This window comes from Chelonia mydas, chromosome 9 (assembly GCF_015237465.2).
Source record: "Chelonia mydas isolate rCheMyd1 chromosome 9, rCheMyd1.pri.v2, whole genome shotgun sequence".
In the NCBI taxonomy this organism is placed as follows: domain Eukaryota; kingdom Metazoa; phylum Chordata; order Testudines; family Cheloniidae; genus Chelonia; species Chelonia mydas.
This window is the reverse complement of record NC_057855.1, coordinates 65,250,074-65,269,497: the sequence shown is the minus strand read 5'-3', so window position 1 is coordinate 65,269,497 and position 19,424 is coordinate 65,250,074. Positions and strand designations below refer to the sequence as shown.

Genomic DNA, 19,424 nt, shown 5'->3' with positions numbered 1-19,424 from the left:
TTTTGATGGGATTCACTCACCGCAGGTAGTGTCTCCTTGTGGCTGCTCTGGCAATCAGCTCTGGGCTGGGCTGGCACCCTCTTCCATTGATTACTCAAGCTGTGACCCCTCTCTTTAGGACTCAGGATGCTCTCTCTTCTTAACTCAGCCCTCCAATCAGGTCACTATAAAGTCCTCCCCTTCCAGGGTAACAAAGCAGTCTGGTTGGCATCTGCAATGCTCTTGTGACACTTCCCAGTAGCTGGTAGGAGAACCCAGGCCTACCTTCTACACTGGTTCCAGCCCAGGGGCCCAATAACAAGCCGCCCAGGTCTGTACTGTCTTACCTCTTGCTGCTGTTTCCCTGGGCTTCTTCCTACCTAGCCCTCTCAGGTTTCCTTTCCCCACAACTACTCTGGGGTTGACCCTTCTTTCAGGGCTAAAACCCTGGGCCTTATTCTTCAGTTTTTCTCCTCTCTTCCTCTCTGCTCCCAGAAAGAGCAAATTCTGCAGATTCTCACTGCAGCCCCTTTCCGCTGCAAGCATCCTGGCTTTATAATCCAGCCTACTCCTGCCAGCTAAGATTCTTAGTAAGTTAGGCCTGGCTCTCCCTCCAAGTGCAGTCAGGTACCCTAATTGTCCCCTCAGGCCCACATTAACCCCTTCAGGGCCTGTGGGGGGTACATACCCCATCACAGGCATAACGAGATGCAAAGATGTGAACTGAAGACTATGTAGCCACTCTGCTAATGTCCTGGATAGAAACTTGTGCAAGCAACATTGTTAAGGCTACTTGCAATCTTGTGGAATATGTCGTCTTTTTGCCCAGCAAGGAAATGCCCGATGGATCATGACAATCATGAATTCAGGAAATTATACAAGATGAAATTCTTTATGAGGAGACTGGGAGACGCTTCATTCTATCTGCTATAGCCACAAATGGTTGAGTCGACAAACAAAACTGTTTAGTCCTGTCTGCGTAGAATGCCAATACTCTTCTGTCATCCAAGGTGTGCAGACGTTGTTCCTCTCTATTGGCGAGTGGTTTTGGGTAAAACGTAGATAGGTAAATTGACTGCTTAACATGAACATTAGATACCACTTTAGAAAGAAATCTCAGACGAAGTGCAAGTAGATCTTAACCTTAAAAAGGATTTTATAAGGCAGTTTGGATGTCAGAACACACAGTTCAGCTACCTTCCTGGCCAAAGTAATAGCTACAAGGAAAGCCACCTTTAGAGAGAGGTGCAGTAAGGAACACATTACTAGAGGCTCAAATGGTGGCCCCCTGAGCTTTGACAAAACTAGGTTCAAGTCCCATAGAAGATACATTCCCTTATTTGAAGGTACAACCTTTCCAGGCCCTTCACGAATCTGATTGTCATATCATTGGAAAATATAAAGCAGTTGTCCATATGGGGATGGAAAGCTGATATTGCTGCCAGGTGGACCATTATAGAAGAAATCACTAACCCTTGCTTCTTTCAGGTGCAACAGATATTCCAGAGTATGTTGAATAGAGGACTGCATTGCCAAGATCCCAGACCGATGAGACCAGATGGAAAAATGCATCCATTTTGACACGTAAGCAGCTCTGGTAGATGGCTTTCTACTATTTAACAAGACACGGCAAACTTGCTCCAAACAAGATTCCTCCCTAGGATTTAGCCATGGAGCCTCCAGGCCATTAAATGAAGTTTTGGTTTGGATGGAGCAGCCAACTGTAATCTTGGGAGATCAGGTTGGGAGCAAAATCAGAGCTGTCAGTGACAGATCCAATAGAGCAGAAAACCAGTGCGGTTGATGCCACACTGAGGCTATTAATGTAACTGAGGCCTGGTCCCACCTGATCTTTAGCAGAGTTCTGTGTAGGAATGGGACCAAGGGAAAAGCAGAGTAGAGCTTGTTCGTCCAGGGGAACAGGAAGCCATCTGTGAAGGAATTGGGACCAGTTCCTTGTAGGGAGCAAATCTGTTGGCATTTCCTGTTGGCCTTGTTTGCAAATAGGTCTATCTGGAAAGTCCTCCACTGTTGGAAAAATCATGTGGCTACATCCAGCCAGAGAGAACACTCCTAGTGACTTGTAAATGATCTGCGGAGGCGGTCTTCCACCTGCTTCTGCACCCACAGAAGATAAGAGACTTAGAGACTGATTGAATTGGCAATGCAAAAATTCCATAGGTGAATTGCTTCCTGACAAAGCAGGGAAGAATGAGCTCCCCCCTGCCTGTTGCGGTAAAACATCACTGCGGTGTTGTCTGTGAGAACAAACAGGCTTTTCCCCCTTGACATGCAATATGAAGGCCAGGCAGGCAAGGCAGACAGCCCTTAGCTCTCAGACACTTATATGAAAAGAAATCCCTCGAAGGCGACAATCCTTGAGTTCAGAGGGTGCCCAGACGATCTCCCTATTCCAAGGAAGATGCATCCATCATTAGTGTCAGCAAAGGCTGAAGGCAGACAAAGGGAATGCCCACACAAACACTGAGTGTGTCTGTCCACCAATCTAGCTATCTCAGTACCTATGAGGGCACAGGGTTCAGATGGCGGCAGCCTGGTGAATAAACAGTGGCCACCCAACTTTGAAGAGTCCTGAGGTGCAGCCTGTTACATCTTGGGTGTGGAGTCCTTAGTGCCCTGTTCAGTTTTAAGGCCTGAAAGAGAAATAAAGACCCAGACTTAAATTAAGGGTATAGTTACACAGTAAAAAAAAAAACAAAAAAACATTGGATTATATATGTGCATCAAGGCATATGCCCCAGAAGTCTAATACAGTTTCAAGTTGTTGTGATTGGATGAACCTTGAGATCTGCCACAAGAGATCAATCTGTTTGGAGTCTTGTGTCTGCAAGGAAAGCTCTGACTCGAGTAGAGCCCAGTACTACTCTTATAAACTGTATCCTCTGCACTGGGCAATGGGTAGACTTTTCTAAGTTGATCCACATACCTTTGAAGGTTGACTGGATAATTTGAACACTGGAGAGAACCCGAGCCCTGTACCTGCCCTTGACTAGCCAGTCATCCAGGTCAGGGTAGACCTGTACTCTTAGTTTCCTCAGCAATGCCACTACCACTGTTAAACATTTTGTGAAAACCTGAAGAGCTGCTGACAGGCCAAAAGGAAGCACAATGAACTGGTAATGACAGTGGTTCACTATGAACATGAGAAACTTTCTCTGACCTTGATAAATTGCCACATGAAAGTAGGCATCTCTTAAATCAAGGGTGGCATATCAATCTCTAGGATCCAGGAGGAGGAATAATGAAAGCCAGAATGACGATGTGAAACTTTATCTTTCTGAGATATTTGTTGAGCTGGCTCAGGTGTAAAACTGATCTGAGACCTCCCTTTGGTTTTGTGATTAAGAAATAACAGGAATAAAACCCCTTACCTCTATGACACCACGGAATCTAATCTGTGGCTCCTACTTCAAGGAGAGATTAAACCTCTTGGATTAGGAGTCCTCATGAGAGTGGTCTCTGAAGAAGGACAGAAAGAGAAGGTGGGAGGAAGGGGTAGACATAAATTGGAGGGTATATGCTGCTTCCAAAGTGCTTAAGACCCTTCAGTCCAAGGTAATCCAGGACCAAGCACTGAGAAAGTGGGAAATGTAGTTTTGCAATATGGGGAAAATGGAATCTGAGATCTTGGAAACTGACATGGCATATTTGAGCGTCCCATCAAAACACCTATTTAGCACCCTCTGGGTGTTAAGATGGAACAGACATTGTTGCAGAGGCAGGAGGAGGTCTATGTCTGTAACCCCTATTCCTCCTTCTCTGAATGTCCAGCCGATGAGCAGGGGCAGAGTAATGGTGCATCTGCTGTGGGCAGAAGTACTTTCTGGATTAGGCTGGAGTGTAGAACCCCAAAGGCATTAGAGTTGCCCTAGAGTCCTTCAAGACATGGAGTTTAGAGTCAGTTTGATCCAAAAACAGCAAAATCCCTTCAAAAGGCAGATCCTATAAAGTCTGTTGGACCTCTTGTGGAAGCCCCAAGGATTGCAGCCAAGAGCTCCTGCACATGGCAGCTGGGACCATGGCTTCTGTAGTGGCTAAGTCTGCTGCATCCAGTGCAGCCTGCAGCGAAGATCTTGCTACAGATTTCCCCTCATCAACTAACAAGGAAAACTCCTGCCTTGTGTCCTGGCAGCATATTTCTAAACTTTAAAATGAAATCCCACACATTAAGATAATACCGACCCAAAAATGCTTGCTGGTTGGCAATTCTGAGTTTCAGCCTCCCAGTAAAATAAACTTTTCTACCAAACAGATCTAGGTTTTTTGCAGATTTTGATTTGGAGGGATCACTTTTTGTGGCCCTTGTTATTCCCTTTCATTGGCCGCCGACACCACCAGAAAGTCTCGGGGAGGGGATGAGAATATATGTATTCAAACCTTTGGGAAGGCCCACAGTATTTATATTAATCTCTTTTTGAGGTAGGGGGAAAGGGATGAAGGGGTCTGCCAAAGAGCCTTAATAGGGTCCATAATTGCCTCATTAATAGGTAAGGCCATTCTCAAAGGCCTGCTGTGGCCAAAATGTCAACAAGGCAGGATTCTTTAACCTCCTCCAGCTGGATCCCCAGGCTTAAATTCACCCTCTTTAACAGCTCTTGGTGGGCCTTATAGTCATCTGCAGGAGGCTAAATGACCCCTGATTAAATTGCCTCATCAGGACAGGAGGAAGAAAAAGCCAGCACAAGTAGAGGCTGTTCTTCCACCATGAGCTGTCCAGCAGGGTTCTCCTGAACCACATCTTGCTGTTCAGTATCAAGCCTAGTACTGGGCTCAGGAACAGTGCCTGGTGAGTAGGTGTCCCATGACTCTTCAAGGACACACAACTGGAAAATCTCGTGTATAACCTAGAAACCAAGGGGAAATCCCATGGATTCCAAAAAGGCCCCTGGACTGGTGGTGGGCCCCAGTGACCCCTGGCTACCCACTTGATGGTACTCTTGGCAAAGGTTCCCTAGCAGCATAGTAGTGCCTTTGTGGAGAGTAGTAAGAGCAGCTTTGAGGATGGGAAACATAGGAGCCAATCTTTAATTCAGAGGACAACTCTCCCTCCACTTATCAAGGAGGGGATGCGCCCAACAATGCAGAGATTGGTGCCAAGTCAGAGAGGATGCACCGCAGCCAACTTTGTAGGTATCCCCTTTGGTTGTACTGACAGATGTGCAGTTTGAGGCAACAGAGGTTGATGCAGTACTGAGCACTACACCAATGTGAGTGCAGTCTACTGCACCCAAAGATACTGGCACCAAAAGGCTCAGCAGATCTCTCGCTGCTGCAGATTCTTCTGGTGTGGTCAGTACAAGGCGCTTTCTCATGCTCTGAACTCAACGGCACTTGCCTCAGTGCTGGAATCAATGGTGCCAGCATCTGCAGTGTCAGAGAAGAGTTCTTAGGTTTCAGTTGCACTCTACTCTTATCCCCTTGCCTAAATGACTTCAGTGCTGGCAACCTTCCCCCTCTCGGTGGTCCGCTTAGAGGTCTTTTGCCTCTTCTTAGGTGCTAGGGAGGGTGAGCAGTGTCAGGACTCAGGCAACATAGGAGGCACACTCTTAACTGAGGCTGAGGCAGTTGGTGTCAAGACTTACCAACTAGGCTCTGGCGGAGGTCTTAGGGCCGCCTCCATGAGCAAAGCATTAGCCTGGCTTCTCTGTCTTTCCTTGTCCAAGGCTTAAAGTCTTGGCAGATCTGGCAATGATCCTGAATATGAACTTCCCCAGCTTCAGTGTGCATCGTTCATAGGCATCAGCCTAGTGCAAGAGAGGCAGGGCTTAAAGCCCAGTGACAGAGGCAACCCTCGGTACTGAGTAACAGGAACAAAAAAAAAAAACAAAAAAAAAACAACTGGAGCCAAAAAAAGAAAAAATGTTCTCTAAGTACTAACACTATCTGCAATTAATTTACAATGAACACACTGAGAGTCTCTAAGGTGTCACAGGTACTCCTTTTCTTTTTGCGAATACAGACGAACACAGCTGCTACTCTGAACACTAAGAGTACTTGCTAAGGCAAGGCAAGGCAAGCCAAGTGACTCCAACAACCATCCTGGGCAGTAAGAACGAACTGAGGGAGGTTGGGGGCAGTTGGTCACGAAGCAGCAGAAAATGCTTGAGCTGCCCCAACGGCTACCATTGGGGGAAAAATTTCTGATGACTGTGTGCAGGGCATGAGCACACAAAGAGCTGAACGTACACGTGCAATCACTCAAAGAACAAACAAGCAAAACTAAGTGAATGTATTAAGAGTAAAATATTAATTCAAATGAGATTGCTTGCTTGTGCAGTTTTAAGTAGGTGAGAATTCCAGTTTTGCTTGCTTGGTTCCATCGATACACCAGCTCTGGGAAAGCTCCACTATAGAATATTAAATTAAAACACACTATCATCATAGCAAATGCATTGGCTGCTCATAGCCCCAGGGCAAGACACTGTCGCCAGCTCCTTCATAACCCTTTTAAAAATCAAGTTTTTGTAGGTTGTCAGCTACACGACATCCATCTACCACAAGTAGCCCTTGTAAACAATATGGTGTAGGTCACACAACATAGAAAATGAAAAGAAACATCCTCTCTCACAGAACAGGATTTCAGAGGGAGTATGTGTGTCTCTGTTCTTAATTCTCCCAATACCCCTCTCCTCAGTAGAGCAGGTTGAAAAGTGATAAACATTTTCCATGAAAAACTGAAAATGAAAAATGTTCTATTTTTCTGGAAAGTGTTCATAGAAATTTTCGAAGGGGTTTTTGATTGAAAACAAAAAGGTTATCAATGTATTGTTAAAAACTGATTATTTTAAAAGAAATTAAACACACACAGGCATTATTACTAAGGTTGCCCAACACTTTTCATTATAACAAGGAGTCCGGTGGCACCTTAAAGACTAACAGATTTATTTGGATATAAGCTTTCGTGGGTAAAAACCCACTTCTTCAGATGCATGGAGTGAAAATTACAGAGGCAGGCATTATATAATGACACACGAAGAGAAGGGAGTTACCTCACAAGTGGAGAACCAGTGCTGACAGGGGCAATTTGATCAGGGTGGATGCTGTCCACTTCCAAGTCTGTTTCTGAAGTTTTTTTGTTCAAGTATAGCTACTTTTAAATCTGTTATAGAATGTCCAGGAAGATTGAAGTGTTCTCCTACTCGCTTTTGTATGTTACCATTCCTGATGTCCGATTTGTGTCCATTTATTCTATTATGTTGGGACTGTCCGGTTTGACCAATGTACATGGCGGAGGGATCAGATTGGGATAAGGAGCTGGGTTCAGGGCTGGGGACTGGAGGCTGGGAGGAAAACTAGGACTGTCTGGGCAAGTGGACTTAGACTGGGAGCTGAGGGGAGACAGACTGGAAATCAGTGGGATGGGAAACAGATCTGACAAGGAGCCAGGGTGCAAGGGGAGAGCTAGGACTGACTGGGCAACAGACTGCATGAGAGATGAGAAGACTGAGGACTGGAGTCAGGAACTGGCTAGGTAAGGAGAATGAGACTGGAGCAAGGAGCCAGCAGTGGGGAAGAAACAAGAGAAAGACAGGGACAGGTTGGAGGGGACAGGACAGAAAACATCAAGCTTCGGGGAAATGGATGGAAAGTTCTGTGACCACTAAATAAGACTCCGCCTCCAGAGCCTGGAAAGGAACCCAAGATTCCAGAGACTCACCATTTCCCTGCTGTCAGCAAATATTTGTGAAACCCACTGGCAAAGTATGTCTCATCCCCCTCTAGACTGGATTCACATAGAGAATGATAGACCTACTATTACTAATCATTCACTCTGTTAGCTCAGGTGGCTGATGTTTCTGGAGTGGATCTAAAGGTTTCAGCCCTGCAGACGACAAGTGGGTGTCCATATGATGCCAAATGATGGAATTTGTTCTTCAGTTTCCTTTTTAAAAACCTAGGAAATTATACACAAAAAACTACGTCAAAAGAATACTATTAAAGGTTGCATAGTCAAGTGCCCCAAAATTAGGAAATGCTAGAACTAAGGTTGCCTATGCAACCTTCATTTGCCCTCTTGTGCATATGCATTATGATTAGTTATACAATGACATACGATTTTTTTTCCCACAGGATCTTTACTTCATTCAGGGCAAAGGATGGACACACTCTGGGAAAGAGTCAAGGTTATGTAGTGAAGGAGACTGTTGCCTGTAGGACCCTGTCAAGGTTCCTCCCCCACTCTGAACTCTAGGGTACAGATGTGGGGACCTGCATGAACGGGGTGGTGGGACGATAAGGGGTCTGGAGGGTTCTTTGGGAGGTAGGTGGGTCTTTGGGCGGCCCCCAGTAATAGGGTGTGGTCTGGGGTTGTCCCTTCTGGTCTCCGCTCCAACTGCGACCAGCTTTCTTCTTCTCTGCCACCTCCACCCATCTGGCTCCAATCTCTCCTGCCTCGATTACAGTTTTGGGCTTCCCATCTAGGATGTATCTTTCTATTTCCTCAGGAACGCCCTCTAAGAATTGTTCCATTTGCATTAGGAAGGGCATATTTACTGGAGATTCAACACTTGCTCCTGATATCCAGGCATCCCAATGTTTCACAATGTGGTAGGCATGTCGGGTAAATGACACGTCTGGTTTCCACCTTAGGGCTCCGAACCTCCGACGAGACTGCTCGGGTGTTATCCCCATTCTGACTCTTGCCTTGGATTTAAACAGTTTATACTTGCTCATGTGTTCTTTAGGCATTTCAGCTGCCACCTCAGCTAAGGGTCCACTGAGCTGCGGCCTCAGCTCTACCATGTATTGGTCGGTAGAGATGCTGTACCCAAGGCAGGCCCTTTTGAAGTTTTCTAAGAAGGCCTCAGTATCATCGCCTGCCTTGTAGGTGGGGAACTTTCTGGGATGGGAAGTGGTACCTGGAGAAGGATTGCTAGGGTTTGTTGGTATATTCTGCTGAGCCTTTACCTTCTCCATCTTCAGTGCATGCTTCCTCTCTTTTTCCCTCTCCTCCTCCACATGCTTCCTCTCTTTTTCCTTCTCCTCCTTCTCCAGCCGCATGAGTTCTATCTTTCTTTCATGTTCCTTTTGTTTTTCCTCAGCCTGAAATCTGGCTAATTCCAGCTTTTGTTGAGCCGTGGATTTTGTCATCCTAACCTCTCTGTTTTTAACTAACTTTACACCCGAGGTTTAGAAATAAACAAACAAACTTGGCTGTAAAATTTTGCTGTGCTGGAATAGGATACCTATTCTCTGATAGTGAGTGTCAGCCTACAGAAAAAGACAATTCCCTTTGTCTCTGCTGTGGCCCCAAATCAAAGCAAAAAACCTCCAACTATTTGGAAACCTGCTTACCAGCAGCCTAAAGGAAAGAAAATTCCTTTTCAAACTGGTGCTCCTTGTAAAAAAATCAAAATCCTAAAAAAAAAAAAAAAACACCCTGCCACTTTTGTCTCCAGGCAAATGGGTAGAACACCCCCCCCCCCCCCCCGTTTACTTTTAGGAAAAAAAAACAACTCTGGGTTGGAAGACTGTGAATTTCCCTGCAGGAGTTAAGTACCCTGTCTCCAGGCAAAGAAAACCTGCAATTCACAAAGATAATCCCCTTTTGTCTCTGCTCTGGCCCCAAAGCAGAGAAAAAACTAGCTGCTTTCCAGCAGCCCCAAAGGAAAAAAAAAATTCCTTTTTAAAATCTGTATTTCTAGTTCAAAAAATCTCAAATTGATCTCAAAATGATTTCAGGTTAATCCCACCACTCTGCCACCATGTCAAGGTTCCTCCCCCACTCTGAACTCTAGGGTACAGATGGGGGGACTGCATGAAAACCTCCTAAGCTTACTTTTACCAGCTTAGGTTAAAACTTCCCCAAGGTACAAATTAATTTTATCCTTTGTCCCTGGATCTCCACTGCCACCACCAAACTCTAACTGGGTTTACTGGGAAACGTAGTTTGGACACGTCTTTCCCCCCCAAATCCTCCCAACCCTTGCACCCCACTTCCTGGGGAAGGTTTGGTAAAAATCCTCACCAAATTGCATAGGTGACCACAGACCCAAACCCTTGGATCTGAGAACAATGAAAAAGCATTCAGTTTTCTTACAAGAAGACTTTTAATAGAAATAGAAGTAAATAGAAGTAAAGGAATCACCTCTGTAAAATCAGGATGGTAGATACCTTACAGGGTAATTAGATTCAAAACATAGAGAATCCCTCTAGGCAAAACCTTAAGTTACAAAAAAGACACACAGACAGGAATATTCATTCTATTCAGCACAGCTATTTTCTCAGCCATTTAAAGAAATCATAATCTAACACATACCTAGCTAGATTACTTACTAAAAGTTCTAAGACTCCATTCCATTCCTGTTCTATCCCCGGCAAAAGCAGCGTACTGACAGACACAGACCCTTTGTTTCTCTCTCTCCTCCCAGCTTTTGAAAGTATCTTGTCTCCTCGTTGGTCATTTTGGTCAGGTACCAGCGAGGTTACCTTTAGCTTCTTAACCCTTTACCGGTGAGAGGATTTTTCCTCTGGCCAGGAGGAATTTTAAAGGGGTTTACCCTTCCCTTTATATTTATGACAGACCCCGTCTCATTTATTGAAGAAGTTGGAAGGTGTGTAATGAAATTGCAGGAAGAGAAAGATAGTCTCATGATTAAGGGAGTTGGATGCTGCCCTGGAGATTCTGTCCTTCCCTCTGCCACAGAGTTCCTGTGTGAAGCTGGATAAATCATTTAACCCCAAGTTTTCACAAGTGGCCATTAATTGTGTGTTCCTCATGTTCTAGGTGCCTAACTTGAGACCCGGGGGGCAGGGGTGGAGGTAGTGTCTGATTGTAGAAGTGATGAGTACTCGTAGATGCAACTTTAGTACAAAGGAGCTGTGTTTTGACCACATTAAGTGCTATATAATGCTAAGTATTCTGAAAAATTAGGTCTTGGCACCTCGGATTGGACACCCAAAGTTAGTGGCTACTTTTGACGTTAACCTCTCTGTGCCTTAGTTCCCCATCTGTAAAATGGGAATAATACCGCCTCATCTCACAAGATGTTGTGAAACTAAATTAATGTTTGTGAAGCACTCAGCTACTAGTGATTAGCATCGTACAAAAACCTGTGAGAAAATTAATTTTGTCTCAGAGCAGGGTTTGAATAGTGCATAGGATCACACCCTGAGCAGTGAGAATAAAACAAAATATTGAATAGCTGCTCATTAATTGTGCACTGAATAAAGCACAAGTTTTGTGGAAGAGATAGTATATGATCATGTAATTAGATTGTATCAATGCAAATGCACAAGGGAGCAGAATTAAGGTTGTACATGCAACCTTAATTCTGGAATTTCCTAATTTTGAGGTCCTTGACTTTGCAACCTTAAAATATTATTTTAATGTATTTTTGTAGCTGTGCAGTATTATATATTTGACCTAAAATTGCAACCAGCTCTATTATTCCTTCTACAGTTGTTGCTGAGTTGCAATCAGTACTTGCAGGAATTGGGTGTTTCAACAGTAGTTCCTTTCTCATTTTCATTGTAACAGCAAAAGCATCAATATGCAATTCAAGCTTAATTGCTAGATTTGTTTTCTGTGCTGGGTTTGCAGTGCAAATAGTCTCCTCAGTCCCCGCAGTGTGTAGTGGCCCTGTGCACACTGCAGCAAAACCAGACTGATTAACACAGCGATTGTTTCTAACAAGATATAATCAGGATGAGGTACTTTAACAATGAGGTGCTGTCCTCCATTTTAATAAAGCACAAGACCAGGCTGCATAAAGCAGGAACATGTCTGGCATGCAATCTCTGGAGATATATGGCCCAGTGGATTGCTGGTAGTACAGAGGTAGTCTAGTCTGAAAAATGGTGTGCTCCTGAATGCGCAGCACAACATTTTCATACAAAGAATGGTGCATATTTCTATAAACGTAAGAACCAGGACAATGCTGCATGCCAGGGTTTGAATAATCAGTGTGCCCTACCTTTTCAGACTCCATCTGTGAAATTCAGTGCATTTTTCAGTCTGCATTGCCCCATAACAGTGGTGAGCAACTAGCGGCCCACGGGCTGCAGGTTGCCCACCACTGCCCTGTAACATATAGTGCCATTCAAATTCTATAAAATTAAATATACTGCAGATCCATCAGAGTTAGGATAAGTTATCCTAGATTTTTCCTAGGGACTGTGACTTACTTTATTTTTGTACAGTACTTAGCACACTTTGGGTGCTGCCAATGTGCAGTACGCTGGCCATGCCCACTCCCTCTCTTTCTCCCACAGCATATCCCCTATGCTGGGTGAAGAGGGAATTAGGGAGGGGTAAGATAGAGACAGCTGTGCCAGTTTAGGATTCCACTATGCTCCTCAGCTGTACATTTAGAGTAGCTTTGTAGACTTATTGTTTGGTCCATGTTTTTTAAAATGTTCACAGTATTAGATAAATAAAATATGGAAACAAATAGCTTCTTTTATGGATCATCTTGGTTTGCTTTGACAAGTGTAACATCACATTTCATTTTCTATTATTTGATACCCTAAACTGAAGATGATTTTCTTGGTGCACTCTGGGGAGATTTTGTGCTGCAGTCTGTGATCTGCTAAGAAATCAATCCCTCCAAGGAGTTGCACACTTATATTCCCCAGGCATTTTACTGAAAATGTACTTTTTCCTCTTGGCCATGGAAAATATTTACCATCCAATTTCATTAAACAATATTGCACTGGAACTGGCCAAAACGAGCTAGATATATACACACTTAGTCTGCGCTAACAACATTTGCTATTAAATGTTTCACTGGTTATACTCAGCCCATGATCTTTGATCTTTAGGGAAAGTTTTTTTTTATCTTTTTGTAATGTTGGAAATGCATTTTTGACTACTGTCGGTATGTTAATGTGGGCATGAAAAGTAATAACATCACTGCCTATATTCACTTTCTGCATCATTCAATCTTTATTCGTGTTTCATATGTATTGCATTAGGGGTCATATTTTAATAAAGTAGACGTTGCTCTCTTTTCTGCTCTTAAGGATGAAGGTCTGGATTCATTCATTCCAGTGGTCTGTGCCTCATAGTCCTTTTTACCCTATATCCTGTCAGCCTTGGAGGTCAAATGAAAAGATTTCATGGTATCACGGACATCATTAGGAATGGGCATTTGGGGCTAAAGAAACTACAGAGAAGATGTGTGGTTACCCATAGCAACTGCTGCATCACATGATATTTATGCTGTCTCTGAGCTATAGTGCAGTAGTTTCCTTAAGAAACTCAAACCCACTCACTTACATACTACTCCCAATAAGATTTTTTTAAAATGCAACTGGAAACGAAATGAGCTTTAAAATAATCAAAATTCAAATAGGCACATGTTCCCTTTCTATTCCTGCTTTCAATTCTGACATCAATACCTAGTATTTTTTGTATCCTCCTATGTTTTGTATTAAGATATTTTATCAAAGGGAGAAAGAGCTGTTGCTCTTATAAAGGAGGATGCCCTGTGAAGTAGACTAGAACTGCTTCACTCAGTGTGACGGGTCTGGATGTCTCCATCAGTAGGAAAGCGCAACTTTCCATTGTTTTGTTTTGTTCTGTTAATCTTCAGCACTCGCTGAATTTTCTCTATTTACAGGCAGAACATCTCTCAACAGGAAAATGGTACAAATCCCATTACTTGGGCTATGTAAAATGAGACTGGAAAAAGCATAAGGAAATATGCTAGTTCAAGATAGAATGCAGAACAGCACCTGCTTTGCTGCTCCTCTTAAGAGGTGGACTCTGGCCAAAAGTCTTTTAATAGTCCTTCAAGACGTATTGAACTAGCATGTTTACCTTATTAATAACCTTCTAAAACAACACTGCCAAATACACTTTAAAACTTTTAATCTCTCTTCTTTGTAATGTCCCACTAGGATTTTGAAAACAGCAAATATCTCTGTCAGCTTATTGTCCCTTTTTATTTTCTCTCTCCATTTGGTAAATATTGATTTCCGGTTTCCTGTGGTGCATAAGCCAATATGGCTGCCTTTGGTGCTGTGAGTATCTCTAACATCCATTACATCAGTGCAACTCTGTCTTGTGTTCCCCTCCTCTTCCTGGGGGCTAACTTATGCACTGGCTATTTTATTGGTGTGGGTGGATACATACAAATGATGTCTACAAAAATCTTTCCAATTTTGTCATTTGCCTAACTCGTATTGCTGTGGTATCCCCTATATTTGTCCTTAACTATAGTGGATATGGCAATAGCAGTTTCAAAGATTTTAATTGCAACCACTGTGCAGAGATATACAGAGACATATAGACAAATAATTTAGAGGACATTCCCACAGTTGTAACAATTTTAGGCAAACGTAGCTCCCAAAAAACTGGACACAGTCCCTTTAAGTTCACTGTGTATCCATTAAGCCATTTCATGCCAGGTAAGAAATCACAGTTTTAGAAGATACTTAAAACCACTGCATATTTTTATGGTGAATCAGCACAAGGTTATATAGCACAGGTGTTTCTGTAATTGTGATACTTTAGGAAAATTCTGTGTTCAATGGCCCTCAAGCACTTCCACCTGTCTGGTATGTTGGTCCATTATTATTACAATCAACTGAAATAGCTAACATTCCTGCACATTTTATGACTAAAAACCTGATTTTAATGACTGTGCTTTACATCTATTTTTCTTGATATTCTTCCTTTCCTATTCAGCACATCTAAACAAAGGACAATAAAAGTTAAAGTTGCTACTGGTACCACCAGAAGATGATATAGATGCCATGTAAAGATCAAGAGTGGTTCTATTTTAAAGTGCTCACTTACAGTAAAATTCTAGCTTTGAACAAGGCATTCCATACTGTACAGACAACTGCATTGCCACTAACCCAGAAAAGTGGGTGAAAATGTAATTGTGAAGGACTGGGTGATAATTATGTGTCCACGATACGCTCCAGTGTTGCTGCAAACTATGGTAACTAGATACTGCCAGCAGGCATCTCTCGGCAGGAGTAAATACTGCAGACGTTAATCAAACATAACATGGGTTGGGGTTGTTTGAGCAGAGACTGCAGGGTGGGTTCAAATATCTCTCCCATTTACACCACTTGTAACCCAATGCAGCCAATATCCAAATTGTATTTGGATATCCATAACACTGCCAATTCAGCTAAAGGGAAATCCAACACTGGCTGCACTAAACTTATCTAAAATAAGAAGAGCCCAACAAGCTGTTGGGCCTGGACTACAGAAAGCAGGGTGTGGTCTCCCCCCAAAAAATCTAGAACAGATTGAAGAAATTAAAATAAACTGCAGTTGAAACCCATTTCCTCTTTTTCAGAAGAGGTTATTGTGCATAGTCAATTTTCACCCTATAACTTAAGATACTGCCTCTCTCTTTTGGGCTTTCTGTACTTATCTTGGGAAAGTGGTGTGGAGACTCTTCAATCTTGAATTTAACTACAGACCCAAGGATCTGATTTGCTTACCTCTAGTTCTTTATTATTAAATGCATGGTCAGGGATTTATAACTCACGTGACATTGTTTTTTATAGTTATTCAATAGTTTCTGTCCCCAAAAGGAGATATACACATGATGTGCTGCACATGTCCATTTCACGACCCACCCGCCTACCCCTTTGCATCAGAGTTGTCCAGCAAGAAGGAACTGAGGGAGCTCAGGGGTAGCTAGGCCTTTATACCAGCATGCAGGGGTGCAAGACAGCAGAAGGCACTCGAGCCACCCTGATGGGTACCACTGAGGGTAAAAAATTACATTTACTGTTTGCAGGGCTCATGCACACCAAGACTGGAATGGACATGTACAACGTATCTTCAAGAACAACAGTTACCAAAGGTTAGTAACCATTTATTCCTCCCTAATGTGCTCTAAGACTCACTGCCACAGGCTTTTTGTTGTTGTTGTTTTACTGTGTAGACATACCCTTAATTAAAGTCTGGTTCTTTATTTCTCTTTCAGGCCTTAAAACTGAACAGGGCGCTAAGGACTCCACACCCAAAATGTAACAGCTGCCTCTATGCTACCTGCTCCCAGTTCTCCTGGCATAGCGTACATGTCGAAGATGGACTCAGAATATGTACAGAGTGCACTGTGATCTTGGCAATACTCAGCCAGCACAATGGTCCTTACAGGGCTATTACTGCATTTGTATCTTATAGCTGGCCCCACAATCTGGGGCAGTGGCAAGATGGCTTTGTGTCACCGTTCTGCCCCACCCCTTTGATTCCTGCTGAGTGCAGTTCTGCTGAATCCAACGAACAGTCCCTACAGTTACAAAACGTGATGGATTCTACAGTAGAGGAGTAAAATCTTTGCTCTGTCAATGCTGTCCTTGTTACTGGAAAAATAATGACCAGCATAGTCTCATAACACTTTAAAAGAAAGAGACCCAATGGGCTAGTGAAAAGCACAGCAATCTTTCAGTTCACCCTGCCTCCTCTTGGGGGTGAAGCCAAACAACCATGCAGTGAAACCATCTAACATCCTTGCCTGAGTAAAGACAGGAAAACTGAGGGCCATGGTCTCGTTAGGAAGAGGAGGAGGAATGCAGGATTTGGCCCTCAGTTACAAGGAAGAGAGAGAAAACTTGTTCTGCTTAACCTCTGAGGATAGGACAAGAAGCAATGGGCTTAAATTGCAACTAGGGCGGTTTAGGTTTGGCATTAGGAAAAACTTCCTACTGTTAAAGTAGTTAAGCACCGGAATAAATTGCCTAGTGAGGTTGTGGAATGTCCATCATTGAAGATCTTTAAGAGCAGGTTAGACAAACACCTGTCAGGGATGGTCTAGATAATACTTAGTCCTGCTTTGAGTGCAGAAGACTGGACTAGATGACCTCCCACAGTCCCTTCCAGTACTACGATTTTATGATTCCAAGATTTGCCCTGCATAGAGAATTATAGAAGACAGGGTAGTAGCAAATTGCATCTGTAGTGGAGAGAAATAAAGCTAAAAGTACATCAAACTTGGCAAGGTTTTCTACCAGCAATGTTATGTTGTTTATGGTCTATTTCCAAGTAACAGATCTAATTTCCTAAATCTTCCTCCTTTTTGTTTTTAAACATTTTATAATGTATAAAACATTTATATAAATTGCCAGGCACAGCCATGCATCTTTCTAATTTTCTACTGCCTCAACTTTCCCTCTTTTTCAAGTCTTTGTTAGTTCCTTTTTGGCATTCTTCCAAAACCAGATGTGTTCCATGGAAGCGGGGTGTTCACCCTGTGTCATGTGCAGATACAGTTGCCTACCTATTCCTGCCACTGTACCTGCCACCACATCCCAGGAATTCTATATCTTCAAAGATTTATTTGTAGAATTCAGTGTAGCTTTGAGATCCCTAATACTCACCTGCTTTTTCATCTGAACAGTCAATCTATCGAGCAGCGTGTGCTGCTTTGTTTTGTCCTGTTGCCTTGGCTGCACAGGGGCTTCTCAATCAATTATTTTAATTTCTTTGTTTCTTAAAAAAGTATCACACAATGAAGAACAAACACCTTGAAGAGTGAAAAATTGTGAAGCTTAATGTAGCTCTCAAATCTGGAGCAAGTTTAAAGCTGAAGGGGATTGGGAGTGGTGAAAAAGATTGACTTTTTACTAAGAGCATGATTGATTGATTTATATTTTAACTTCTTTAAAAAAAAATGACCACATGAAAATTTTGGGTAATGTCACCCTCCCCCAACACAAAATGTGACATTAAAATAAGACTGTCCGGGTAAAAACCTGGCACTTGGCAATCCTATGAGCCAATGAAAATGTGCTTGTGAGTTTCATAATGATTCAGTATCCTTACGCATTCATTGCAAGATCAACTTTGTGCTACGTACATGTATGCATATATAGACACTGTGGATAGTTGTTTATGAGTAACTATTGGAATATGCACAATGCGGAAACAGGGCTGTGAGGTTTATCTACCACAAGGGAAGGTATTGAACATTGTAATTTAAAACAAAACAAAACAAAATATCACTATACAAAAGTTTGTAGCCCATATTTAATGGATTAAAAATCCAAAACTGGTAAATTGATAGATTGCAAAATTAATTGTAAATGGGGAATCATCATCTAATGAGGTCTTGTAGAGATATGTTTTTGGCCCAGTGATATTCAAAACGTTTTTTCAGTGATCCAAAGGAAAATACAAACCCATCGCTGGTGAAATTTGCAGATAACACAAAAGTTGGTGGTAAACAATAATTGGAATAGGTCAGTTATACAGACCAATCTGTATTGCTTTGTGAGGTGAGGGCATTTGAACAACATGTGTCTTTTAATGCAGCCAAATTCAAGAACATATATACTAGAAAAAAATGCAGGTCTGACTTAGAAGTTAGAGAACTGTATCCTGGAATACAGTGACACTGAAGAGGATTTAGTGGTCATGGTGGATGACCCTTTGAAAACACGGTCCCAGTGCAATGTTGTAGCAAAGAGGGTGAATATGATCCTTATAGGTATAAGCAAAGAATATCAAGTAGGAGTAGGGAGTGGTATTATCTCTATATATGGCCATTATTGAGTTCATTGCTAGAATACTGTGTCCAGTTCTGGTATCCATGTCATGAAAACAATGTTGAAAAATTGGAAAGGATTCAGAAAAAAGCTACAAGAATTAAGTGAGTTCTGGAAAACATGCCTTTTACAGTGAAAGACTTAAGAAGTTCAATCTACTTAGTTTATCCAAGATAAGGTTAAGGGGTGACTTGATCACAGTCTGCAGCTACCAACACGGGGGAGAGATTCTGGACAATAGATGGTTCTTAATCTAGAAGACTAGGACATAATGAAATCCAAAGTTTGGTAGCTCAAGCTAGACAAATTCAGACTGGAACTAAGGCTTGAATTTTAACAATGAGGGTAATTAATTATTGTAACAATTTACCTAGGGATGCAGTAGATTTGCCATGATTTGAAGTCTTTAAACCAAGACTGACTATTTTTCTAAAAGGTACCCTATAGCTCAAGCAGAAGTTTTGAGCTTAGTGCAGAAATTACTGGGAAAGATTCTACAGCCTGTATTATGCAGGAGATTAGACTAGGTGGTCCTAAAAGCCCCTCCTGGCCTTGAAATCTATGACCATATGTATTTTGTGTATAAGGGCTAGTAGTTTTTTGAGAAGGCTTTCTTTAGTAGCTTATTAGGCTTGAAAAATAACCTGAACTACTCCGGTACGTTGGTAGTGAGCAAACAGAGTGGGGCAGATTCTCTGCTGGTGTAACAGCAGATCTGTCTCATTAAATGGTTATGCTTTTTGTGACTGGTTTTATAAAATTGTACTGAAGCTGTTCTTCTAATAATGTTCAGCTCTTTTATAATACCTCTCTTCTGAGCCTCTGATACTGCTTTTAAATCAACTAAACCTCATAATGTCCCTGGGGAGGTTGTAGCCATTCATATTATAGCCCTTGAATTGATGCGTAAACTAAGACAGTAAGGCAAAGGGCCTCTGAAAGGTCACATAACACAACAGTGGCAGGTT

At 42.5% G+C, this 19,424-nt stretch overlaps 1 long non-coding RNA gene across 1 annotated transcript; it reads left to right on the top strand.

Moving 5' to 3' along the window:
* The first annotated feature begins 1,475 nt into the window (after window positions 1-1,475).
* LOC122461730 lies at window positions 1,476-16,020 on the top strand. The gene is made up of 3 exons (XR_006283866.1): window positions 1,476-1,563; window positions 15,708-15,773; window positions 15,897-16,020. It is a non-coding gene; the product is annotated as an uncharacterized LOC122461730 (long non-coding RNA).
* Window positions 16,021-19,424: the final 3,404 nt, after the last annotated feature.